This window comes from Dasypus novemcinctus, chromosome 2 (assembly GCF_030445035.2).
Source record: "Dasypus novemcinctus isolate mDasNov1 chromosome 2, mDasNov1.1.hap2, whole genome shotgun sequence".
NCBI classification, from domain to species: Eukaryota; Metazoa; Chordata; class Mammalia; order Cingulata; family Dasypodidae; genus Dasypus; species Dasypus novemcinctus.
The window spans coordinates 7,376,296-7,402,032 of NC_080674.1; the positions used below are offsets into that span (position 1 = coordinate 7,376,296).

At 42.7% G+C, this 25,737-nt stretch overlaps 1 pseudogene; it reads left to right on the forward strand.

The window, feature by feature from the left end:
• The first annotated feature begins 1,523 nt into the window (after positions 1-1,523).
• On the forward strand, positions 1,524-24,080 carry LOC139439879 (ferritin heavy chain pseudogene; annotated as a pseudogene).
• The last annotated feature ends 1,657 nt before the right edge of the window (positions 24,081-25,737 follow it).

The window sequence follows — 25,737 nt, forward strand, 5'->3', positions numbered from 1 at the left end:
GGAGGTTTTGCATTTGCTCTCTTGCAGAGGCACTAGAAGCAGGGAATTGTATATTTTTAGCGCAGAGGAAGGGGTTGGACTGTCCTTGTTAACAGTGTCAACAGCGTCCTCAGGGAGAAGACTCAAAGGAGCCAGCGGTGGTGTTTTATCCAAACCTCAAAGACAGAAGGGCTGCTCTCCAGAGTGCGTTCAGTTCAAGAGGTTTCCTGGAGGCTGGTGACCTCTAACGCTCATCCTGCCGCAGGGTACAGGCATTTGAGGAGAATCCTCCTTCACGGAGGCACCTTGGAAGGACTTTGGTATCACAAGGTGAGCATCAAGGTTCTCTTTGCCCAAACTGGAGATGAGATGCATTAGACAACAATCAAGGGCTGAAAACTGAGAAAACACAAGGGAACACTGGAGTTTTATAGCAAGCATGCCTGCAACAAAAGGGCTGGTAAACCATCATTGGGTCAGAAGAGAGCTTTGCTCTGTTCCTGCAAGTTCCTCCGGCAATGCTGACTCACCAGCAAAGATCAGTAGACTTTGCTGGTGCCAGCTTGAGCTCTTTGTTAAGTTTTTCCTCCCATACTGGGGCAGGGGTTTTTATCAGCCCCACAAAGGATCACTGGCATGTCAGCTTCGTGGACGAGCCATCTGTGCAGTCACACAGGACCACAGTCAGAAGGGCCATGCTTGGTTTAATGACTTCTTGGAGCTTTTAATAATTTTGAAGCAAAGCACTGTGCATTTCCATTTTGCACTGGACCTGCAAATTATGGAGCCCATCCTGCTGGTGGAAAAGATGCTGGTAGAAGAACTGAACGTCTGAAGGGATGAGTGGGCCAATCTTTTGGCAGCCAGCCCAGAGTTCCCTGGTTAGCTTTATCCCTCACCTCTTCTCCAAAGCCTATGCGGAGCTCTCCTTAAATGTCTGTGCTAAATCCCAGCTGCTGAAAGAGAACTGTTCTCCCTAAAAGGGAATTGGACAGAGGGTTCCTATAAAGTGATGGGTTAGCATAGCAATTTCTATATGCCTGCAACCTCTGAATTCTTTTTTTCCCCTTCTTTTTTAACCTACTTATCATTCTGCCAGATGCTCTGGTAGGGATCAGGAAGCTGGATGTCATGAGAGAACACAGTTTCCTGGAGGAAGAGAAAGGACGCATGAGGCCCGCAGGGCACAGCAGTGCCCACTTGGTTTGTCAGCTCTCCCTGGAGAAGGTCAAGATTGTCACCCTGAGTATGCCGTTTCGTTAATAATGAAGTGACAGTCTCTAGCGCCCGCCACCCCACAGTGTGGGGTGTCAGAGGCACCCAGGCCAGGGGGAGGGTCTGCAACCCACAGGGGCCCAGGGGTACCAGCTCGGTGTGGGGAGGGGGAGGGTGTCATGCTGCCCGTGTGTGCTCCCTCCCACCTGCGTGCTGGGAAACTTGGAAACTGTAGAAAGAACTCAAAATATTTATTTAGCTGAGTTTCCTGTTGTTTCTAGTCCTTTCTTCCCACAGCAGCCCTGTTAGTTAGCTACATTTGTGGAAAGATGATGAAAACAGGGGCTGGCAGCCTACAGGGAGATGATCAGGAATTCCAGCATCCCGGAGGCCCCTCCAAAGAGGCAGGTATCTGCTCAGGGAAGACCCTGGCACAGAGGGGATGGGGACTCTTGGCTGGGATGGCCCTTCCATCTCTCATATGTGGCTTACCTAGGATACCACTCTTGTGCTGAAAATAAAATAAACAGACTTAAAAAAAAAAAGGGGGGTGGGGATGCAGAGCTAGTTCATTGAGTTAAAGTTTGCAATAATGTAGGAGGAGTGCCAAGAGAGGTTTCTGCCCAAGAGGTCGAGCTGGGGGAGCAGCTCATAGGGTTGCTTGAAACAAAGGGAAGGTGTGGGGGGAACTGGGGAGAGGTGAGAAAGGATGGACACGTGAGCTATGTGAACTACAGGTGGGGGTTGTGGTGTCCTGGCAGGGTGTCCCAGTTTATTAATTAGCACCAGGATGCTGATGTAAAGATTGTGGCCACTTGGTGAAGATCAGCAGACATTGCTGGTGCCAGCTTGAGCTCTTTGTTAAGTTCTTCCTCCCAGACTGGACTGTGGCAGGGGTTTTTATCAGCACACACAAAGGATCATTGGCATGTCAGCCGGCTTTAGTTAACCTCTGTTTTTTCTTTATAATCCCCTGGATGAAATGGAAGCTCAAGCAAATCAACATGGTTAGTAAGAATCATTTATCATTCCAATTTCACCCCACACAGGGAGAGCAACAATCCCAAATGCAATAGAAGGAAGTGAAGCTGGGAGGAAAGCAACAAAGCTCAGAATTGCCTTAGTAAACCTGATAGCTCATATAATCAGCTAGTCGCATTAACCATAATGTCGCACTGTCATCCAAGCTTGGGAAATCTTCATCTTCCAGAGAGCGGTTGATAAAGGGCCCCACAGAAGATGCTCATAGCAGGTAAGGAAGTCTAGAAGGGGTATAGCACACATTTCCAGGGCAGGAGGGGCCACAGAGGCTGTGGAATTCTATTTCCTCTGACCTACACTATGAAAGGAAACTAACCGGTATTAGCAAATTTTTATTTATTTATTTATTTTTTTATTTTTTTTATTTTTTTATTGACTTTGTAATAATATTACATTAAAAATATATATGTGAGGTCCCATTCAACCCCACCCCCCCACCCCCCCTCTCCCCCCCCCCCAACAACACTCGTTCCCATCATCATGACACATCCATTGGATTTGGTAAGTACATCTTTGGAGCACCTCTGCACCTCATATACATTTGGTGTCACATCATGGCCCATACTCTCCTCTATTCCATCAAGTGGGCCCTGTGAGGATTTACAATGTCCGGTGATTACCTCTGAAGCACCATCCAGGGCAGCTCCATGTCCCGAAGACGCCTCCACCTCTCATCTCTTCCTGCCTTTCCCCATACCCTTTGTCCATTATGTCCACTTTTCCCAATCCAATGCCACCTCTTCTATGTGGACATTGGATTGGTTGTGTCCATTGCACCTCTATGTCAAGAGGAGGGTCAGATTCCACCTGGATGCTGGATGCAATCCTCCCATTTTCAGTTGTAATCACTCTAGGCTCCATGGTGTGGTGGTTGTCCTTCTTCAACTCATCTTAGCTGAGTGTGGTAAGTCCAATAAATCAGATTGTAGGTGCTGGAGTCTGTTGAGGCTCAGGATCTGGCTATCACATTGTCAGTCCAGAGATTCAAATCCCCTAAATATATCTTAAACCCCAACATTAACTGCAACTCCAGCACTATTAGCATGAAAGTCTTATGAAGGGAGATCCCATCTGAGTCCAGATTCATCACACATAAACACATTTCCAAAGAGGGGCCATCTGCCCTGGTAGTTAACCCATCGGCCATGACCATAACTCCCATGGGTCTCTTTAGCCCTCAAAGGAACCAATATCTGGGGGTTGTATCTGCTTTATCTGTCTCTCTGACTCTGCTCAGTTGTGCATGAGGGCAAACCTTCTGCCAGCCTCCAGACTCTTTTTAGAAACTCGTAGCCATATAAACTCATTTCTCCTTTCCATTTCCCCCTTACTTTAGGTCAAACAGCATTTTAAAGTCATGGTATTTTATGTAGACATGGATATTCTGCTGATCCGCATTGAACCTTCCGTATAAGGTCATTTTCCAGTTGCATCATCAGTTGGTAGTTGATAGTGGTCCCTCGTTGCCAGGGAGGCTCATCCCCGGGTGTCATGTCCCGCGCTGGGGGGAAGGCATTGCATTTACATGCTGAGTTTGGCTTCGAGACTGGCCACATTTGAGTAACATGAAGGCTGATAGAAGGAAATTCCCAGGCACAAAGTTGCTCTAGGCCTTGTTCTTATTTTGGGTTTATCAGCTCACAAGCATAGTCATTAGCATCTGGGGCTCCCTGTTGAACCCTCACTCCCTCCCGGTCCCCCACCACTGTACCTGGGAGACTGTCGCTGCTCCCCTAGGGACCACGACAGAGCACACTGGCCAGGAACCCAGTACCCCCCCTACTGTGGTTTTTAATTGTTGCCACTATGAGTATATCCAAACATTACCATGCACCCTGGACATATGTTCTGTACAGCTCCCTGTCAGTCATATATCACCTGTCATGGTATCCCATACCAGTATCCCTCCATTGCCATTGTTGAAACACTCTGTGATCCAGAACTCCCCGAAATTTGAAGCCCAATATAATGTCATGGTCCCTTACTAGGGAATGGCATATAGCGATGAGTTTAAAGGATAGATAAAGAACTTGGATAAAGTTAGATAAAGAACTTAGATAAAGAATGTTGACTTGAAAAATTCCACATCCTATTTTTTTCTTTTTTCCCCCCCCACCCCCCCCCCCTAATTATTCAGCTTTTCTTCACAGGAGTCCTAGACCACAGCAATGTATATATATAATATACAGCACTCCCACACATCCACCAGAAAACCTTTTCCCTTCCACAGTGATACTCTTACGCCCTATTCATATCATATTTACTTAAAGTGATGTACAGAGTCTGAGACATTAGCTTCTAACAAGGTGACATCTGTGCTTACATTATGGTGCAATACTTTAGGATACACAGTTCTTACATTTTTAGTTATCCTATGTTTTACATTATGGTTTACATTATCAGTCTGTCATCTCCTATATGTTATGGTGTAATAGTTACATGTTTTATACCATCCTTGTGTACTCTCAAGAAACTCCTCTCTTACCCCCCATTTACTTTGGTTCCACACATTTAACGTCCATTTTCCTTCCACCTTGGTGCCCTCAGTGATAGCCAACCTCCGTTTCCTGAGGAGCCACTTCCAGAGATAGATGGAATAGTGTTCAGGGCCTAACTTGCTCAACTGCCCCTATGCCCTGGAGAGCCACCCTTTCTCTCGAGGGATACAGTTCCCTCTATTGGATGGCATTAGTCCTCCCCAGGATGTGGGTCCACCCCCACTCTCACTACTTGGGTTTCTACCCCATGGTGTCACCCACTCTGGCAGAATGAGCATTTAGACATTCCCCAGGAGCCCGTCCTGCATCAGACCCCTCCCCTCCGAGCATTCTAAACAGGTAACCCTCTTTATTATATTTTGATATGATTTTCTCGGCATTTTACTCTCCACCAACACCTGACCCTCTCCTGGTTCGTATGCTACCCCTCCCTCCCCCCACTTTTGGGCAACTGTACCCATCCGTCCTCCCCAGCCACCCTCAAACCCGCAAAGCCCCAACCAAAGGCAACCCTTGCCCCCCTTTTATCTCTTCTTTGTGTTCATACTTACCACCATCTCGTCTTAAATTCCACCCCTGCAGACAATCAGCTCATATCCTTCCTCCACCCTCCGATTTCCTGCATGCCTATCGTTCGGTCTCTTGCTATCAGGGCAGCTTGTTTATTTCATATCATTGAGGTCATGTAGTATTTGTCCTTCAATGTCTGGGTTGCTTCACTCAACATAAGGTTCTCAAGATTCATCCATGTTATCACATGTGTTTGTAGTGTGTTTGTTCTTACAGCCGAGTAGTATTCCATTGTGTGTATATACCACATGTTTATTGATCCACTCGTCTGTTGATGGGCATTTGGGTTGATTCCAACTTTTGGCAATAGTGAACAATGCTGCTATGAACATTGGTGTACATATATTGGTTTGTGTTCTTGTTTTCAGTTCTGCTGGGTATATTCCAGCAGTGGTATTGCTGGGTCATATGGCAAATCTATGGCTAGTTTTTTGAGAAACCGCCATACTGTTCTCCAGAATGGTTGGATCCTTCTGCATTCCCACCAGCAGTGGATGAGTGTGTCCCCTTCCTTCACATCCTCTCCAGCACTTGTATTCTTCTGTTTTTTTCATAGCTGCCAATCTTATGGGTGTAAGATGGTATCTCATTGTGGTTTTGATTTGCATTTCCCTGATAGCTAGAGATTTGGAACATTTTTTCATGTGCTTTCTTGCCATTTGTATTTCTTCTTCGGAGAAGTGTCTGTTTAAGTCTTTTTCCCATTTTTTAAATGGGTTGTTTATCTTTTTATTTTCAAGATATAGGAGTTCTTTATATATGCAAGTTATAAGTTTCTTATCAGATATATGATTGCCAAATATTTTCTCCTACTGTGTGGGCTCCCTTTTTACTTTCTTGACAAACTCCTTTGAGGTGCAGAAGGCTTTAATTTTGAGGAAGTCCCATTTATCTATTAGTTCTTCTGCTGCTCGTGCTTTTGGTGAGATATTCATAAATCCATTACCTATTACAAGGTCCTGTAGATGTTTCCCTACACTGCTTTCTAAGGTTTTTATGGTCTTGGCTCTTATATTTAGGTCTTTGATCCATCTTGAGTTGATCTTTGTATAAGGTGTGAGATGGTAATCCTCTTTCATTCTTCTACATATGGCTATCCAGTTCTCCAGACACCATTTGTTGAATAGGCCACTCTCTCCCAGTTGAGAGGGTTTGGTGGCTTTATCGAATATTATGTGGTTGTATATGTGAGGTTCTATATCAGAGCTTTCAATTCGATTCCATTGGTCTATATGTCTCTCCTTATGCCAATACCATGCTGTTTTCACCACCGTAGCTTTATAGTATGTTTTGAAGTCAGGTAGTGTGATTCCTCCAATTTCGTTTTTCTTTTTCAGTATGTCTTTGGCTATTCGGGGTCTCTTTCCTTTCCAAATAAATTTCATAGTTAGTTTTTCTAGTTCCTTAAAGAAGGCTGCATTGATTTTTATTGGGATTGCATTGAATGTGTAGATCAATTTTGGTAGGATAGACATCTTAATAATGTTCAGTCTTCCTATCCATGAACAAGGAATAGTCTTCCATTTATTTAGGTCTTCTTTGATTTCCTTGAACAATCTTGTATAGTTCTCAGTGTATAAGTTCTTTACCTCTTTAGTTAAATTTATTCCTAAGTATTTGATTTTTTTATTTACTATTGTGAATGGTATTTGTTTCTTGATTTCCTCCTGATCTTGCTCATTATTGGTGTACAGAAATGCTACTGATTTTTGCGCATTGATCTTATTTTTTTTTTTTTAATTTAATTTTTTTTATTGACTTTGTAATAATGTTACATTAAAAATATATATGTGAGGTCCCATTCATCCCCACCCCCCCCACCCCCCCTCTCCCCCCCCAACAACACTCGTTTCCATCATCATGACACATCCATTGGATTTGGTAAGTACATCTTTGGGCACCTCTGCACCTTATAGACAATGGTCCACATCATGGCCCCCACTCTCCTCCATTCCCTCCAGTGGGCCCTATGGGGATTTACAATGTCCGGTGATTACCTCTGAGGCACCATCCAGGGCAGCTCCATGTCCCAAAGACGCCTCCATCTCTCATCTCCTCCTGCCCTTCCCCATACCCATCGTCCACCATGTCCACTTTTCCCAATTCCATGCCACCTCTTCTATGTGGACATTGGATTGGTTGTGACCATTGCACCTCTATGTCAAGAGGAGGCTCAGATTCCACATGGATGCTGGATGCAGTCCTCCCATTTTCAGTTGTAATCACTCTAGGCTCCACGGTGTGGTGATTGTCCTTCTTCAACTCCATCTTAGCTGAGTGTGGTAAGTCCAATAAATCAGATTGTAGGTGCTGGAGTCTGTTGAGGCTCAGGACCTGGCTATCACATTGTCGGTCCAGAGATTCAAATCCCCTAAATATATCTTAAACCCCAACGTTAACTGCACCTCCGGCACATTAGCATGAAAGACTTATGAAGGGAGATCCCATCTGAGTCCAGATTCATCACACATACACACCATTTCCAAAGAGGGGCCATCTGCCCTGATAGTTAACCCCATCGGCCATGACCATAGCTCTCATGGGTCTCTTTAGCCTTCAAAGGAACCATTATCTGGGGGTTGTATCTGCTTTATCTGTCTCTCTGACTCTGCACAGTTGTGCATGAGGGCAATCCTTCTGCCAGCCTCCAGACTCTTTTTTAGAAACTCGTAGCCATATAAACTCATTTCTCCTTTCCATTTCCCCCTTACTTTAGGTCAAACAGCATTTTAAAGTCATGGTATTTTATGTAGACATGGATATTCTGCTGATCCGCATTGAACCTTCCGTATAAGGTCCTTTTCCAGTTGCATCATCAGTTGGTATTTGATAGTGGTCCCTCGTTGCCAGGGAGGCTCATCCCCGGGTGTCATGTCCCACGCTGGAGGGAAGGCATTGCATTTACATGCTGAGTTTGGCTTCGAGACTGGCCACATTTGAGTAACATGAAGGCTGACAGGAGGAAATTCCCAGGCACAATGTTGCTCTAGGCCTTGTTCTTATTTTAGGTTTATCAGCTCACAAGCATAGTCATTAGCATCAGGGGCTCACCGTTGAACCCTCACTCCCGGTCCCCGCCGCTGTACCTGGGAGATTGTCGCTGCTCCCCTAGGGACCACGACAGAGCACCACTGGCCAGGAACCCAGTACCCCCCCTGCTGTGGTTTCCAATTGTTGCCACCATGAGTATATCCAATCATTACCATGCGCATTGATCTTATAACCTGCGACTTTACTAAACTCATTTATGAGTTCTAGAATCTTCGTTGTAGATCTCTCAGGGTTTTCTATGTATAGGATCATGTCATCTGCAAATAATGAAATTTTGACTTCTTCCTTTCCAATTTGAATGCCTTTTATTTCTGGTTCTTGCCTCAGTGCTCGAGCAAGTACTTCTAAGACAATGTTAAATAGGAGCGGCGACAGTGGGCATCCTTGTCTTGTTCCTGAGTTTAGAGGGAAGGAGTCTAGGATTTCTCCATTGTAAACAATATTGGCTTTAGGTTTTTCATATATACTCTTTATCATGTTCAAAAAATTTCCTTGTATTCCAATCATTTGGAGTGTTTTTATCAAGAAAGGGTGCTGTATTTTGTCAAATGCTTTTTCTGCATCAATAGATATAATCATGTGATTTTTTTCCTTCAATCTGTTTATATGGTGTATTACGTTGATTGATTTTCTTATGTTGAACCATCCTTGCATACCTGGGATGAATCCCACTTGGTCGTGGTGTATAATTCGTTTAATGTGTTGTTGAATACGATTAGCAAGTATTTTGTTAAGTATTTTTGCGTCTAGGTTCATTAGAGAAATTGGTCTGTAATTTTCCTTTCTTGTGATGTCTTTGTTTGGCTTTGGTACTAGGGTAATGTTGGCATCATAGAAGGAGTTGGGTAATGTTCTTTCTGTTTCGATGGTTTGGAATAGTTTCAGCAGGATTGGTGTCAGTTCTTTCCGGAATGTTTTGTAGAATTCACCTGTGAAGCCATCTGGCCCTGGGCTCTTCTTAGTTGGGAGATTTTTAATAACTGATTCTATCTCTCTGCTTGTGATTGGTTTGTTAAGATCATCAATTTCTTCTTTTGTCAATATGGGCTGTTTATGTGTTTCTAGGAATTTGTCCATTTCCTCTAGATTGTCATTTTTGTTGGAATATAGTTTTTCAAAATATCCTCTTATGATAGTCTTTATTTCTGTGGGGTCAGTGGTGATATCGCCTTTCTCATTTCTTATTTTGTGTATTTGCATCTTCTCTCTTTTTTTCTTTGTTAGTGTTGCTAAAGGTTTGTCAATTTTGTTAATCTTCTCAAAAAACCAGCTCTTGGTCTTGTTTATCTGTTCAAGTGCTTTCTTATTTTCTATTTCGTTTAGTTCTGCTCTTATCTTTGTTATTTCCTTCCTTCTTCTTCCTGTTGGGTTACTTTGTTGTTGTTTTTCTAATTCCTTCAAATGTGCAGTTAGTTCTTCAATTTTTGCTCTTTCTTCTTTTTTGATATATGAATTTATGGCTATAAACTTCCCTCTCAGTACTGCTTTTGCTGCATCCCATAAATTTTGGTATGTTGTGTTATCATTATCATTTGTTTCAAGGTAGTCATTGATTTCTTTTGAGATTTCCTCTTTGACCCACTGTTTTTCTAAGAGTGTGTTGTTTAATTTCCAAATCGTGGTGTGAAATCTGGGCTTCTTTCCCTTGCAAATCTCCAGCTTGACTCCACTGTGGTCAGAGATAATGTTTTGTATGATTTCAATCTTTCTGAATTCGTTCAGCCTTTCTTTGTGGCCTAGCATATGATCTATCTTGGAGAATGATCCATGTGCGCTTGAGAAAAATGTATATCCTGCTGTGTTTGGGTGTAGCGATCTATATATGTCTATTAGATCGAGCTCCTCTAATATACTATTCAGATGTTTTGTTTCTTTGGTGATTCTCTTTTGAGATGTTCTGTCCAGAGTTGATAGTGGTGTATTAAAATCCCCCACTATAATTGTAGATGTATCTATTCTTTCACTTAGTTTTTCCAGCGTTTGCCTGACGTATTTAGAGGCACCCTTGTTAGGGGCATAGATATTTATGATTGTTCGATCTTCTTGACAGATTTTCCCTTGGACTAAAATGTAGTATCCTTCTTTGTCTCTCACAATTGTTTCACATTTAAAGTCTATTTTGTCTGATATTAATATAGCTACTCCTGCCTTTTTTTGGTTATTGTTAGCTTGTATGATTGTTTTCCAGCCTTTCACTTTCAATGTCCATGCGTCTCTGGGTCTAAGATGTGTCTCTTGTAGACAGCATATGGATGGGTCATATTTCCTTATCCAATGTCCCAGTCTGAATCTTTTGATAGGTGAGTTTAATCCATTGACATTCAGTGTTATTACTATCAAGGAATTATTTGTGTTAGCCATACTTTGATTGGATTTGTGTTTGTCATATTTTGTTTGTATATATTTTTTTGTCTTTCTTGTTGTTGTTGTTGGTCTTATACTCTCCTCCAACTTTGCCTTTCCTGTTTTTTCCTTTCTTCCTGCAGCACTCCCTTTAGAATTTCTTGAAGGGGAGGTTTCTTGTTGGTATACTCTTTCAGTTTCTGTTTGTCTGCAAATATTTTGAACTCTCCATCATATTTGAATGCTAGTTTAGCTGGATAAAGTATTCTTGGTTGGAAATTTCTTTCCCTTAGTACCTTGACTATATCATACCACTGTTTTCTTGCCTCCATGGTTTCAGAAGAGAAATCAGCACTTAATCTAATTGAGCTTCCCTTGTATGTGATGGTTTTCTTTTCTCTTGCTGCATTTAGGATTTTCTCTTTGTCTTGAGCATTGGATAATTTGACAAGTATATGTCTTGGGGTGGGCCTGTTGGGGTTTATGACTTGTGGAGTGCGCTGTGCTTCTTGGATATGTACATCTGTCTCTTTCAGTAGATTTGGGAAGTTTTCAGCCATTATTTCCTGCAACACTCTTTCTGACCCCTTTCCCTTGTCTTCACCTTCTGGAATGCCTATAATACGTATGTTTGAGCGTTTTGCATTGTCATTCAGGTCCCTAAATCCTAATTGGATTTTTTCTATCTTCTTATTGACCCCTTCTACTATCTGTTTGATTTCTGATGTACTGTCTTCCACATCACTAATTCTCTGCTCTGTCTCTTCTAGTCTGCTGATATTTGCTGCAAGTGTATTTTTGATTTCTTGAACTGTGGTGTTCATTCCCATCATATCTGTTATGTTTTTGCATATGTCTGCAATTTCCCCTCCAAGTGATGTCTTCATGTTGTTAACCTCTTCCATTACTGCATCAAATTTGTCGGTGATAAATGTTCTGAGATCTTTCATTGCTTGTGCCAAGTTTTGCTCCCCTTCGTGATTATTGGTTTGTTGATTGGATTCAGCCATGTTTTCCTGATTATTGGTTTGGTTCGTAGATTTTTGTTGCTTTCTGGTCATCTCTTTATTTTGACAAATTTAATCAGTTCCTTAGCTTCTTTGTCTGCTCTTGGAGGTTAATTAGTTGTTATTTTTGCACAGGTGTTATATCTTCTCTTTGTCACTTTTTTCTTCTTATTCTAGTTACTTGTTGTTGGTTAAGTTCACTTTAGAGGAAAGTATTAGTGTTGGGGAAAGGCAATTGTGTAAGCAAGGGAAAAGTGTAAAGTTGTATTGGTGATGTATGTTAATAAAGCAAGAATATGAGATCTGGAAGGATGGAGGTTAGATTCATGTAGATTGTATAGAGTTATAGCTGTAGGTAGAGTACCTTTTATGAAGTAGATGACTGAATTTGGGAGGAATATGGTATGAACTACACAGCTATTGTTTTCATGAGAGAGGGAAAAAGAAAAGAAAGGTAATAGTTTCAAGAGTGGATAATAGACAGAAAACAGAACAAAGGTATTAGAAATTAAGAGTTAGACACTTTGTGGATCAAAGAACGGGAGGTGGGGGGTGGAATATAGGAGAGACAGTAGATGATAGTGGATATCAAGATGCAGGGGAAGGGGGATAGTGTAGGTAGCCTAAATCAGTTCACACAGAAATGAGGCAGTGGAGGATGGGAAAACCCAGCAAATGTGAGGTGTTCCCTGTAGCACCTATTGTATACTTGAATTAAAGTAAAAATAAGTGGAAGATGAGGGACAAGAGGGAAAGAGAAAACTGAAAAAAAAAAACTAATTATAATAAAGAAAAAGAAAGGCAAGAAGAAAGGAAGAAAGAAAAAGAGGATGGGCAAACGGTGGGGAACGGATAGGGAGAAGAGAGATACAGGTACACACGTGTCACAATTGCAACACTATCTAAAACAACAACTTCCCCCCGCTTTGCCCTAAAAACCCCGTCTGTCTGCCCAAATGGGTCTGCAAGCACCTCCCTTCCCACAAACCCCCAATAGGCCGCCCAGGGCCCACGAACTCCCCAGTACTGCAGATGCTCAAAAAAAAAAAAAAAAAAAATTAAGTAAAATAAATTAAAAAAGAAAAAAACAAAAAACAAAAACAAACAAACAAAAAAAAAACCAGAAACCCCTCCGCAGGCCCGGCTCCGCCCGCCGCGGAGGCTTGGACCGGCTCTGCCCGGCTCCTCATGCCGCCTTGGCCTCGCCTGGCTCCGCCCAGCTCCGCTCGCTACAGCGGCCCAGCCGGCTCCGGCGTCCACCTCCCGCCACCGCGGCCTGGACCGGCCCTGCCCGGCTCCGTACCCGCCGCGGCCTGACCCGGCCCCGCCCGGCTCCAAACGCTACCGCGGCCCGCAGCCGGGGCCTGAACCGGCCCCGCCCGGCTCCAAACGCTACCGCGGCCCGCAGCCGGGGCCTGAACCGGCCCCGCCCGGCTCCAAACACTACCGCGGCCCGGAGCCGCGGCCTGAACCGGCCCCGCCCGGCTCCAAACGCTACCGCGGCCCTCAGCCGGGGCCTGAACCGGCCCCGCCCGGCTCCAAACGCTACCGTGGCCCGGCTCGGCCTGGCTCGGCCCCGCCCGGCCCCGCTCGCCGCCGGCGCAGCCCGGCCCGGCTCCGGCGTCCGCCGCTGCGGCCCGGCCTGGCTTAGCCCCACCGAGCGGGGCTAGATGCCTCGTCTCCGCCTACCCAAGGAGGGAATCCTCTACAGGTAGCTGGGATCTCCGTGTATATTTCACAGACGAATCCTCTCTGTTACCTTCCCTGCAAATCGATGTCCAGACACCTCCGGACCAGCAAAAATCCTGAAACAATCCGGTCCCAAAGAGTCTCCAACGCCGCCCAGCCGATTCCCTGCAGAAGACCCTAACAGGGATGTTCACTCAGCCGCCATCTTGCCCCGCAAATTTTTTTTTACAATATGGAAACTTAATACTTAAATTGTGTTTAAATAGATTGTTATAATTCAAGTCAGATGGTGCTTGCATATCACTTATGGGAAAATAGAATGCACACTCTGGTAAGTGTGGCAAAAGACCATGGAAAAGTAAGTGCAAACCATACCGAGTGGACAAGCACCTGCAGGGCATGAGGAGGGGGGCCCTGGAGAGCAGACACTCCGGGAAGTGGACGGCTGGGAAAGGGGGTCTCCAGCCCAGAGGAGGTCTCAGAAGGAGGAACTGTTAAAAGACACCCATGGTTAGATTTTAGTGAGAAGTACAAGGAAATACAAACTTCCCTTATTTGGAACATCCTTGATTTTGGAATATTTTCTTCCTTTGTAAAATTTGTTACAGAAATGTGCTAGTTATAACTTGAATTATTACATTATATAAGTAAATAATCCAATAAGCACATTTACAAATTTTTATTTTTATGGAATAATTACAACTATAGAGTTGTAATAGATTCTTAAAGCACAAATTGTTCTGACTATAGTCTCTGACTGCAATTTTCACTATGGAATAATGTTTGGGCAGTTAAATACAAAAACAAAAAGAAAATCTCCTATATTGCATTTTGAATGTAAAGGAATCTTCATATGGAAATATTGAAAATAAATGTTGCATCTTAGCTCTTCTTTTTAGCAAAAAATACTACATTAATTTTAGGTCATTGTATTTCCAAATAAATTTCATTATCACTTTGTCAAGTTTTATACAAAAGCCTGCTCAGGTTTTGATGGAAAATGATGGCATTTATAGATAACTTGGGGGGAAGTGAATTGGCATCATAACACCATTGAATATTCTGGTCCATAAATAGGGCTTATTTATTAATTAAGTCTGTAACTTCTATTGCTAATATTTTATAGTTGTTAGTTTACAAAAAACTATCGTTTTTGCAGATATATTGCTCAAAATTATCTCTACTTCATGGTTTTTGATGATACAGGAACTATTTATTTTTCAAATTCAATTTTTTTTCCTACCTGTATATAGAAGTAGAATTGATTTTGTGTCCCGAGAATTTTCAAAACTCACATATTAGTACTAGGAACCCTTTTGCAGATTCCTTAGTTACTTTCTATAGGGATCTTTTCTTTTGCAATTAGAGACAATCTTATCTCTTCCTTATTGTTTCATTTACCCATTTCTGTGTAACAAATCATCCCAAGCCTTCGAGGCCAAAAGGCCATGCGTTTCCTGTCTTACAGTTTCCATGGACCAGGTATCTGGTTGTGGCTGGTCTGGGTTCCTCTAACTCAGTTGCAGTCCAGCTGTTGGAGGGAGCTATGGTCTCATCTGAAGGTTCAGTTGAGACGAATTCAGAAGATCCACTTCCAAGTTCACCTAATGATTGCTGGCAGGTCTTGGTTCCTGGCTTCATGGTTTTCTGGGTGCCTCATGATGTGGTAGCTGGTGATCTGAGAGAGAGAAATCCAGCAACTCACCCCTGGAAGCCACTGCCTTTGTGAAAACTCCATACTGTGGGTGCCACCCTATCATATCTGCTGTATTCTATCTGTTAGAAGCAGGTCAGTCAGTCCAGCCTACACTCAAGTGGTGGGGTCACCCCATGGCACCACTGCATGAAGGTGAGAGGTGAAGGATCATGGAGCATCTGAGAGACTTCCTATCATACTTTCCAAACTGAGTAGCATTTGTTTCATTTTCTTGATGAATTGAACTGTTGAGGACCTCCAATAATATCATAAATGTAGTGAGAGAAAATATCCTAACTTAAAAGCTGATCTTGGGGGTAAACCACTACGCGTTATGTTAAATGTAGGCTTGTTATTGAAGCCCTTTATCAGGTTGAGGATGGTCACTTACGTTTTTATTTTAATGATGTTTCTTTTTGTTGTGAACAGGTACTGAAATTTACCAAATGTCTTTTCTTCAACTATTAAAATGATCACATTGTTTTTTTTCTTTGGTCTACTACTGAATTATTTAGTCCACTTGGCAATTTACACTGATTAACACTTCAATGTTAAACCAACCTGGTAGTATTAGGATCTATCTATCTTCTATCTATTTGCTATCTATCTATGTATATGTACACTTATATACACACATAAATACATGCACATATATGTATACCTACATATCTATGACAAATAAGTATGTGTGCACTAAATTGTTTCAGTCTGGAGTGTTATACTCCTAAGAAGAGGATTTTGTAAGAGGGTGAGCTTGTATCTTCTTACTAAAACATAATGACTAGGATGAAGGAGCCATGTGGGTCCCTTTCTGTACATATGACGTATTCTGAGTGTTTTCTATGTAAACATGGTGTGTGATATGTAATGAACAACAGGGATTGTATTTTTGCAACAGAAAAATGTATCTGTGAAGGGTAGGGCTCATTTGAACTTGGATGACAGACTGGAGAGAAGAATATATTGTCCCATATTATTGAGAAATCCATGCATGAATTAGGCTTTGGTATGGCTGGATCCAGGCATTCAAAAAGATGAACACACCTCTGCATATTCATTTTTCTCATGGTTCAGTTTGTTTCTGAACTTCTTTCTGCAGATGGACTTTCTCCAAGTGGAGGACAAGAGAGCAAACCAACAGCCCAGATCTCTTATCTTTCCAGGCAAAGACAACTCATCTACCCCCATGTTCCATGTATCTGGGTAAGGAAAAGACATATCTCTTTGGGTCATTCTTCAACATTGCAGCTATCACTGTGACCTTTTTTCTCCTCTTGTTGTGGGGACAGGGCATGACACTGCTTATAGACCCATCCAGACCCACAGGCCTTGGGCAGGATACCCTAACAGGGTAAGAGGAAGCAGATGTAGTGGAAGCTCATGCAGGCAGGCATGAAAGCAGAGCTGCCATTGTTTGCTAGTCCCGTTCTTTGGCTCATCTTGTGCTTTTATGCTTCCCCAGAGAAGCAGCATCCACTGTGAGAAATTTGGTACTTCTTCCAAATTCTGGAAACAGGGAGAGCTAGTTAGGGTTGATATCTGATCTGTTATTCAAGTTTGCTAGCTCCTTTTCTCCTCCACACAAACTCCCTCACATATATGCACCCCAAGTCCTCATTCTAAGACTCTTGGTTAGTCACTGAGAAGCCTTGGGTCCAATTCATATTTAGCTATCAATAGTGAAGACTAAAGTGAGGAAATGGAATTCTAAGCATGTGTTTCTTTTTTTTAAGGCAGTGCAACTTTGAATTCACATTATAGCTATTTATGCACATGCATTATCTCCCCAACCAAATTATAAACTCCTCAAGGGAAGTCATAATTGATGCACCATGGTGTCTTCCATGTGCTTAGCATAGACAAAGAGATGACAAAGCTTCTTGCAGGAATAGCCATCTTAGTGAAATATACTCTTTCCCTAAGCATCAGAAAAGAGTGAATCTCTTTTTAAGATACTTGTATTTTCCTTAAAACATACCCTGAATAGCTGAGGCTATAATGGAAACATGGTATCATTCCCCTCACCAATATTCTGAAACTATGATTTCTCTTTCAGTGCCTGCAAAGTGGAAGTGCTAGCATAAAGATTGTGTCTGATGAGTGGTAACAGGGCCAAAAAGAGAATTACAATCTCCTGCTCCCAAGCTGTGAATCCACACATTAGCTAGGGCTCCCTCTGGCCCATGAACGATTCATCTGAATCTGTTCCTGCTCACTTTGACACGGTGGAGCGTGATGCCCCATTATGTGCACGAACAATATTTAATGTGTCCAATCACCTAAAGGGAGCCATATTGATTCTCAGTGGCACATTCTGTTCAGGACCCAGTTGCTGGCTGCTGATGGGTGGCTGCTGGCTATTTGGAGCTAAGAAATATTGAGCTCCAAATCTATGGTGCTGTGTCATCTGCATTTAACTGGGATTTTATAGCGATTGAGAGCAGTCACCATGTGCGACAGGAATGTCCTGATAATTTAGAGAATATTAACCCTAGCTCTGTACCACAATGCATTAACACCCATTGTTCCCAGCAAGTCAAAGACAAAATTCATTTAATGAGGTCTTTGAAATTATGTGAAGATTTATACATTAATTTTTCCAATGTAATAGTCACAGATGCTAGGGAGCACACATGCTGAAATGATTCTTGATGCCTTAGGGAACAGCCTGCACTGTCTCACCTGATTATATGTCAAGGAAAGGATAGAAATGAATTGCCATGAACAAAATAAAGACTGTACTTGCTGATAGAAATCTTTAAGAATGAAATAATACTTTCCTTTTTCAGGAAAGTTGAACAAATCCAGAACTTGGAAACTTAAGACCTAAAAGAGGCCAAGTTCTTCTCCAATAGGTGGATTGTGCATTGATTCTCTCAATCTTCTTTTCTTTAGTATAGAAACTATCCTTTCTACTGTTCCCAAAGTTTTCATCATTACTTTTTCCATGACTGTGATTTTTTTAAAGCATAGAATAGGCTCTAAGATATATAGATGTTCCAAAATGCAAAAGTAGGGCATATGTATTCAAAAATATATTTTGATGATTTTACTTTTTTGCATTCTAATGTCTCAGACGATGATGTCTAATGAAAACTGTAAATTGGAGCATCAGTGATCATTCAAGTTGTTTATACATTACATTTTTGTGAGATTTTCTCTTTCATCTCTCATATTTATCCTTCAGCCAGTCTTCATTTGTAATGGATAACAAATTGTTCAAAGTAGAAGTCTGTGGAGTATAACATGATGCTTTTAATCTGGTGGAGCCAGCAGATGGTATGCTTTGCTTTGTCATCACTCCAGATAATTGAATATTGTTAGAGGTTATTTATTAAAGAATGTACCTTAATTTAAAGGTATTTGGCTATTAAAATTTGTTTAGCATAGTGCCCGAAAGCTTAAATTCCCTACTTCATTTAGAAAAGAAATCCAGAATGTCTATGCTAAATTTTGATTTAAAAGTCCAGAGTAAAGCACCCATCGGAACTACACATCAAAAACTGCCCACTTAGTTTAATTTATGAACACTACTTTTGTCTTTACTCAACCCTCTGAGTGAAATGGAAACTCCCAAAGCAGTTAATTGCATTATCAGGCTCGTCTAATTTTTATAAAGTTCTTCATATTGAGGGAAAATTCACCTCTTTGAAGATTCAAGTACTTGTTCTCTTTTGTATCTTGGTACAACTTATATTAAGGAGACTCTCACTTCATTGACAATTTGCCAGATAGTCAGATCCATGTGAAAGCTCTCCAGGACCCCTGCTCCTGAGGCCAACCATGCCTACCTCCTTCAACCTTTTGTCTTCCTTTAGCCTTTCCTCCTGTGGCAATGTTGTCCATGACCATCCCAGTTGGTTTCCTGGGAAGACTCTCCATTGTGGCCTTGGCTGAAGAGAGGAACTGGAGCCACAGTTCTGGGTGGAGCCAAGCAGACTGGAGCCAGGGCTGTCACCTCTTCTGATGTGAGCCCTGAGCATCCACCAAGGCCACGTCCACACTGGGGAAGTAGATCAGAGTGTCTCCAAATACGTGTCATATTTGAATTCTGCAGATAGTCTCAGATAAATTAGAACATGGTTTTATATTGCAGAACAGGTCAGCAAACTACAGCCTGCAGGGCACATCCAGCCCATCACCTGTTTCTGTAAATGAAGGTTTATTGTAACATAGCCACATCACACCATTCATTTAGGTATTGTCTGTGGCTGCCTTCATGCTACAACAGTACAGTTGAGTAGCTGCATCCAAGGCCATATGACACATAGAGCCTAAAGAATTAACTATCTGGCCTTTTGCCAAAAAAAAAAAAAAAAAAAAAAAGACAACTACCTGTTTTTGAATATCAGGTAAATACTTTGCCCCCCAAATAGCTGAATATTTCATCATCCCCTCCCCAAATAATTTAACTGGGGTAGAATTATAAAATCTTAGGAATATATGAGGACTTAGAAATTATCTAGCATAAAGCACACCCCAAAACATGAATTTGAAATATTTTTTAAAATGTGCAATTAATAAATGAATTCCTACTAGTCAAAGTTCAACCTATTTTGAAGTTTGGAGAAAACCAAGATAAATCACTTCCCCCTTCCAAAAGAAAACCTTTTGAATCTTGCTGAAGGCTTTGAGGTTTTCCTTCTGTCTCTTCTGTGGGTGAATTGCTACAGGTTGGAAACCCATCCTCTCTGATGAGGCTTCCAGACCCCTCTGGTGTCCTGGCATCCATCTCCTGAGGGTTTGGAGTTGTTGAAAATCATCCTTTGGACAGCAGAGTAGTTCTCCAGGCAGAGCCTTATTTCAGCGATTTAGCTTGTGCCTCCATAATAATCTGTTTCCACTTAACCCAGTGGGTTCTAACTTCATACTTCACTTTGGTCTCATTAGAAGCATCAGGTTTACAGTTTAGATGCTACAACAAGCAGTTTCACAACTTCTCTCAGAAGCGGCTTATTGAAGTTCTGATAATTAATCTGGTTTTATACATCTGAGTGCATCTTTCACCATAATCTCTTTATTCCTTAATTAAGTGGTGTCCTATGAATGCTATATCTGACAGGCGAAATACATGTGAAAAAGAGAGCTGAGAAATAAAAACTGATTAAAAAATATGTTTAAGTCTCTTTTTGCTAGTATTTGTTTCTAAGCTCAGAGCTGTGGGTGAGGGGATTTCTTGGGGGTCCCCTCAGATGCTGAGTTGATTCACACAACATCACTCACAATCTGTAATTTTTTTAAGGTTTGTTTCTTGCCATAGCATATCATAAGAGATATGTGTTAGCATTGAAATTGGAGTCAATTTTAAAATTAAATGAAGTATTTTAGTGGAATATCAAGTTTAAATTTATTTCTGTTCAGGGAAATATTCAGTGAATTGGGGAAAAAAGCCCAGATGCAATGAATTTTAAAGGAGGCCTTGCTATAGGGTTATTCTTGTATTCTCTTTTCTGTGTGATAACTGCAAATTAATAAAGAAAACCCAAAACAACAATATGGATTCACAGTCCCTGGGCAGCCATGAGAACACAGGATTTGCAAGATTGGCTGCTGTAGCATCAGACTAGTTTGAGAAAGCCAAACAGAAGATGCATGGAAATGAATTGCGATCAAAATAACCTCATGGGAAGATAAATATTTTTTAAATCTCTGCCTTCACTGAAGGGAACTTGAGAGGACATTAGGCTAGTTTTGCTGACTCCCTCCCTCTCCTTGGCTGGAGCTCCAATGGAGCAGGGAAGCTGAGTAGGAGTCCAATCATTATTTATCTTCTCTCTGGCTGTGCAGTTGTCTGTTTGCTCCTCAGAGCCTTGTTTTGATTCCAGGTTGTTTTGGTTCTTTGATTTCCCAATCCACCGCACCTCCACAACTCTCCTTTGGGAAACAAAGGAGAGCTCCTAACAATAAATGATTGTGAGATGATTGGATAGATTGAGGAAGGAATTGATGGATTGGTTTTATTGGCTCTCCTGTATGTGCCCAAAGTTCTGATAATTTTTACATTTCATAGTGTATTAGTCAGCCAAAGGGATGAGGATGCAAAACACCAGAAATCTGTTGGCATTTATAAAGGGTATTTATTTATTTATTTGGGGTAGAAGTTTACAGTTAGAAGACCATAAAGTGTAAATTACTTCCCTCACCAAAGTCTGTTGCACGTGTTGGAGCAGCTGTCTGCAAATGTCTGCCAAGGGTTCAGGCTTCCTGGGTTCCTCTTTCCCTGGGCTCATTCACCTCTGGGCTCAGCTGCTGTGCTCTCTCCTCAAGGTCAGCAGCAGACCATCCAGCGAATGGCTCTTCTCTCCCCTGGCACTCTCGCCTGTCTAATGGAGCCGTCTCTCTTTCCTCATATCTGCTTCTCTGTGTGTTTACTTCCCGGGCTCCAGGATCAAAACTCCAACCAAGTCTGTGTTCTCTTACATGTCCTTTTTTCTGTGAGTCCTCGCCCACCAAGGAGGCAGGGACTCAATGTCCTATTGACATGGCCCAATCAAAGTCCTAGTCATAACTGAATAAAGTAAAAGTGAAACCTCTGAATTCAATACAATCTAATATGCCTGAAAGGACAGACCAGTTTACAAACATAATGCAATATCTATTTTTGGAATTTATATACAATATCAAACTACCACACATAGATATTTCTGCTACTGGTGTTTTTAGAATGTTTATTGTCCCCAAAGCCTTCAGTGTATTAATAACATTGCATTCAAGGATTGGTTTTATATAAGTATAATGCCCAGGTGGTGGGGAGGAGGCAGAGAAGGAGAGAAAAAGAGAGAAGACCCAGTGAAAGAGTCAGGGCTGGGTACAAATGGAGATGGGGTGGGGTTACTGAGAAAGCAAATGTCTCACTCCATAGAACTGGGCATTCCAATTCCTCACTAGATTATGTGGAACATTTAGCTCATCCCAGTTTTATTGCCAAACTCAGTACATGCCCATCTCCTTAGTTCATCAGATTAATAAGGACTTCTTTAGTGTTGGACTCTCTCTGCAGAAAGCAGCAGTTATTTTAAGTAAGTAATTATTTAATAAAACCATTATTTGTAATCAAAGGGATCTAGGAAAAGGAAAGAAATTTAAGGCCCAGCTAGTGTGATTAGGCTTTGGAAGTTTTAAGTTTGATTTTCTTTTAGGATATCCTGATGAAGCTGTTCAGTAGGTCCAAACTTCAGGAAAGAAGTCAAATGTTCATAGACGGTTTTAAAGATGGTCAGTGGTAGCTGAAAACAAGAAACAAATGGTATTGCCTGGGAGCTGCATAGACACTGAGATCATTGGATGCAAGAGCACAGAGAGCAAGGGAAAGTGCAAGACACCAAGGGGATAAACAAGAGAAGGTGGTGTCAGTTGGATAAAAGTCCTAGAAGAGGATCATTGGACATCATTGTCAAATGCTGAAGAGACCCCTATGCTCATCAGTTTACTTAACAACCAGCTTAGTAAATGTCTCCTGCATGAAGACCAATCCCATGGACGTAGTAACTAACAGGTCACTGGTGACATCAGCAGGAGTGGTTTCAAGAGAGAGGTAGAAATTACAGACTTAGCAGTTTGGTCCATGCATGGGAGAGGAGGAAGTAGAAACAATGGCTTTAGATGACTATAGAAGTTTGACAGTAAAAGGAATGGGAGAAATAGGTTAATGGCTTAAGGAAGAGAAGGGAGGAAAGGGTTTAGACAATAATTTTTTAAGGGGGCTGAAAGATTGAGCATGTCTTTAAGCTCATGGAAGGAGGCAACAGAAAGGGAGAAACTAATGACTTAAGTGGTAAAAGTCATGCTTGGTGGCGAAGGTCAGATAAAATGAGGGCAAAGGCACAAGGGGACAGAAAAGCCTTCTTCAGGAGGGAGATGCTCTTACCTGTTTTGAAGGAAGATGTTGTGGGGTCATTGCAACTTCCACCAGCTGCCTGTGGACACCTTGAGAAGACTTGAAGGACACAGAGTAGGCAAGACAGCAACTGCACACTTGATTTATTATTTACAACTCTGACCCAAAAGCCCTGCGTGGGAATGCTGGACAGTCTGGTTACTGTGGATCCCGTGAGAGATGCTCAGGCGTGCTGCTGAATGGGACCAGAAGGCCAACGCCCTGTGAATGAAAGCACCAGCCTCTACCCCCTTCCGCCTGGACACTCCTCTTTTGGGGGAACTCCACTGCTTTGCTGAACTGCCACAGCTCAGTGGAAGGGGTGGGAAGAAATTCCTTCCAAGTGCCTTTTGCTTAAGTCACAGTCATTTCTTTCCTTCCTCTGTATTCTGCTCTGATATTTAAAGATGTTTTAAAAGTCAAGGGCACCCAGATGTCTTCGCGGAGAGTCACCGTGGTTTCCTACTTCAACAGTGCTTGAATGGAACCGGCGTTCACCCCTGTCGGCCAGCCACCCCCAGCTGCCTGCCATCATCCTTCCAGTGTTGCACAGCTGCCGCCCGCCACGACGACCACATCCCATCACAGGTGTGCCAAAATGACACCCGGGACTCAGAGGTCGCCGTCAACCGCCAGGTCCACCTGGAGCCCTACGCCTCTTACATCTACCTCTCGATGTCTTACTACTTTGACCTTGATGATGTGGCTTTGAAGAACTTTGCCAAATATTTTCTTCACCAATCTCCTGAGGAGAGGGAACGTGCTGAGAAACTAATGAAGCTGCAGAACCAAGGAGGCTGCCGAGTCATCCTTCAGGATATCAAGAAACCAGAGCAAGATGGCTGGAGAGTGGGCTGACTGCAATGGAGTGTGCATCACACGTGGAAAACAGGGTGAATCAGTCACTACTGGAGCTGCACAAACTGGCCACTGACAAAAACGACCCCCACTTGCGTGACTTCATTGAGACCCATTCCCTGAATGAGCAGGTGAAGTCCATCAAAGAACTGGGTGACTACATAACCAGCCTGCACATGATGGGGGCCCCAGATTCTGGCTTGGCAGAGCATCTCTTTGACAAGCACACTCTGGGAAGCAGTGATGATGAGAGCTAAACTTTATGTTGGCTTCCCCAGAGCCACAGGGTAGTGCATGTGTGTTGGGTTTACCTTTTCTGTAAGTTGTATCAATGTCTACCAAGTTCTTTCATTGGTACCATTCCTTCAAACAAAGTTATCTGGTACCCCACCCCCCCAAAAAAAGTGAAGGGCATTCCAGGGATTGACTGTGCCAATGTGGCCAGAAATAGCTGAGGAATGAAGATAAAGGATAGAAAAACCAAACCAAAAAGAGAGTGATGATTACAATAGGAAGAGAAAAGAATTCAGAGCTGGGCATCCAAGAAAAGAATCCAAGAAAAGAAACTCAAGGAACTAAGCAGGTGGATTCTGGAAGTTTAAGTCTTTATACTGAGAGCTCCATGGATTGCATAATTGTGACCCAACAGAGGCCACCAGATAAGACTTTGACTCTTATCCTGGCCTCTCCAGATAAAGAAGAGTGTGTGCCATAAATTAACAGAGGGGACATGGAAAATAAAGGTTTGGAAGGTATGATGTGTGGGATTGGGGAGGGAATGATTGAGGCAAATATAATATTGAATGGTGTGACAGTTGGAAGCTTTTGTGAGTCTTAGAAAAGATTGTGTTCTTGGAGCTAACCCATTCCTGTGGGTGTGGGACCCTTTGGATTGAATTCAGTTGGGGGCCTTTGATTGAAGGACTTCAGTGAGGTGTGATCCAGGGTCTCTGCCCCCTTGCTGGAGCCTTCAGACATGGGAGAAACTTCAGAGACACACAGAAAAAAAAAAAAAGCCACGGAGAAAGAGAGCTGCATTTGGACCTTGATATGGGAGAGAGGACACCAGGACTGCCCACAGCCACAGAAAGACAGAGAAATCCTGAGAGGCTGTGAGAGAGGGAGGCTGGAATCAGCGGAGCTGCCGGCAGCTGAAGCAACAAGACCCCCGAGAGATTCGGCCCATGGAGCAACTTGAAGCTGGAAGAGACGGGGGGAGAGAAGAGTAGGCTGCCGTTATGTCCAGGCCTGTGTCTCATTACCCACAGCTGCAATTGGGTGAGACAGCATTTCTGGTGATGCCTTTGGACATTTTCACAGCCTTGGAACTGTATCATTTTACCCTAATAAATCCCCATTATAGAAGCCAACTCATTTTTTGTATTTTTTCATTGGCAGCCATTAGCATACTAAAACAAATGGGAACAGAAGCAAGTCACGGAGGTAAAGCCATATTTCTGCATCCAATTCATTCATTCATTCATTCATTTATTCATTGATGAGTGAATTGAGGAAATGATTATATAAGACACACTGTGTGTCCATCCCTTCATTTAGTGGTGGGATGCACCAGTCCAGTCTAATGGGAGGGATGTGTTCAGTCTAGTGGGAAAGTTAGTTAAAAATTAAGTTATACTCGTGGCGGATTTTGCCCAGTGGTTAGGGCGTCCACCCACCACATGGGAGGTCCGCGGTTCAAATCCCGGGCCTCCTTGACCCGTGTGGAGCTGGCCCATGTGCAGTGCTGATGCGCGCAAGGAGTGCCGTGCCATGCAGGGGTGTCCCCTGCGTAGGGGAGCCCCACGCGCAAGGAGTGCACCCTGTAAGGAGAGCCGCCCAGCTCAAAAGAAAATGCAGCCTGCCTAGGAATGACACCGCACACAAGGAGAGATGACACAACAAGATGACGCAGCA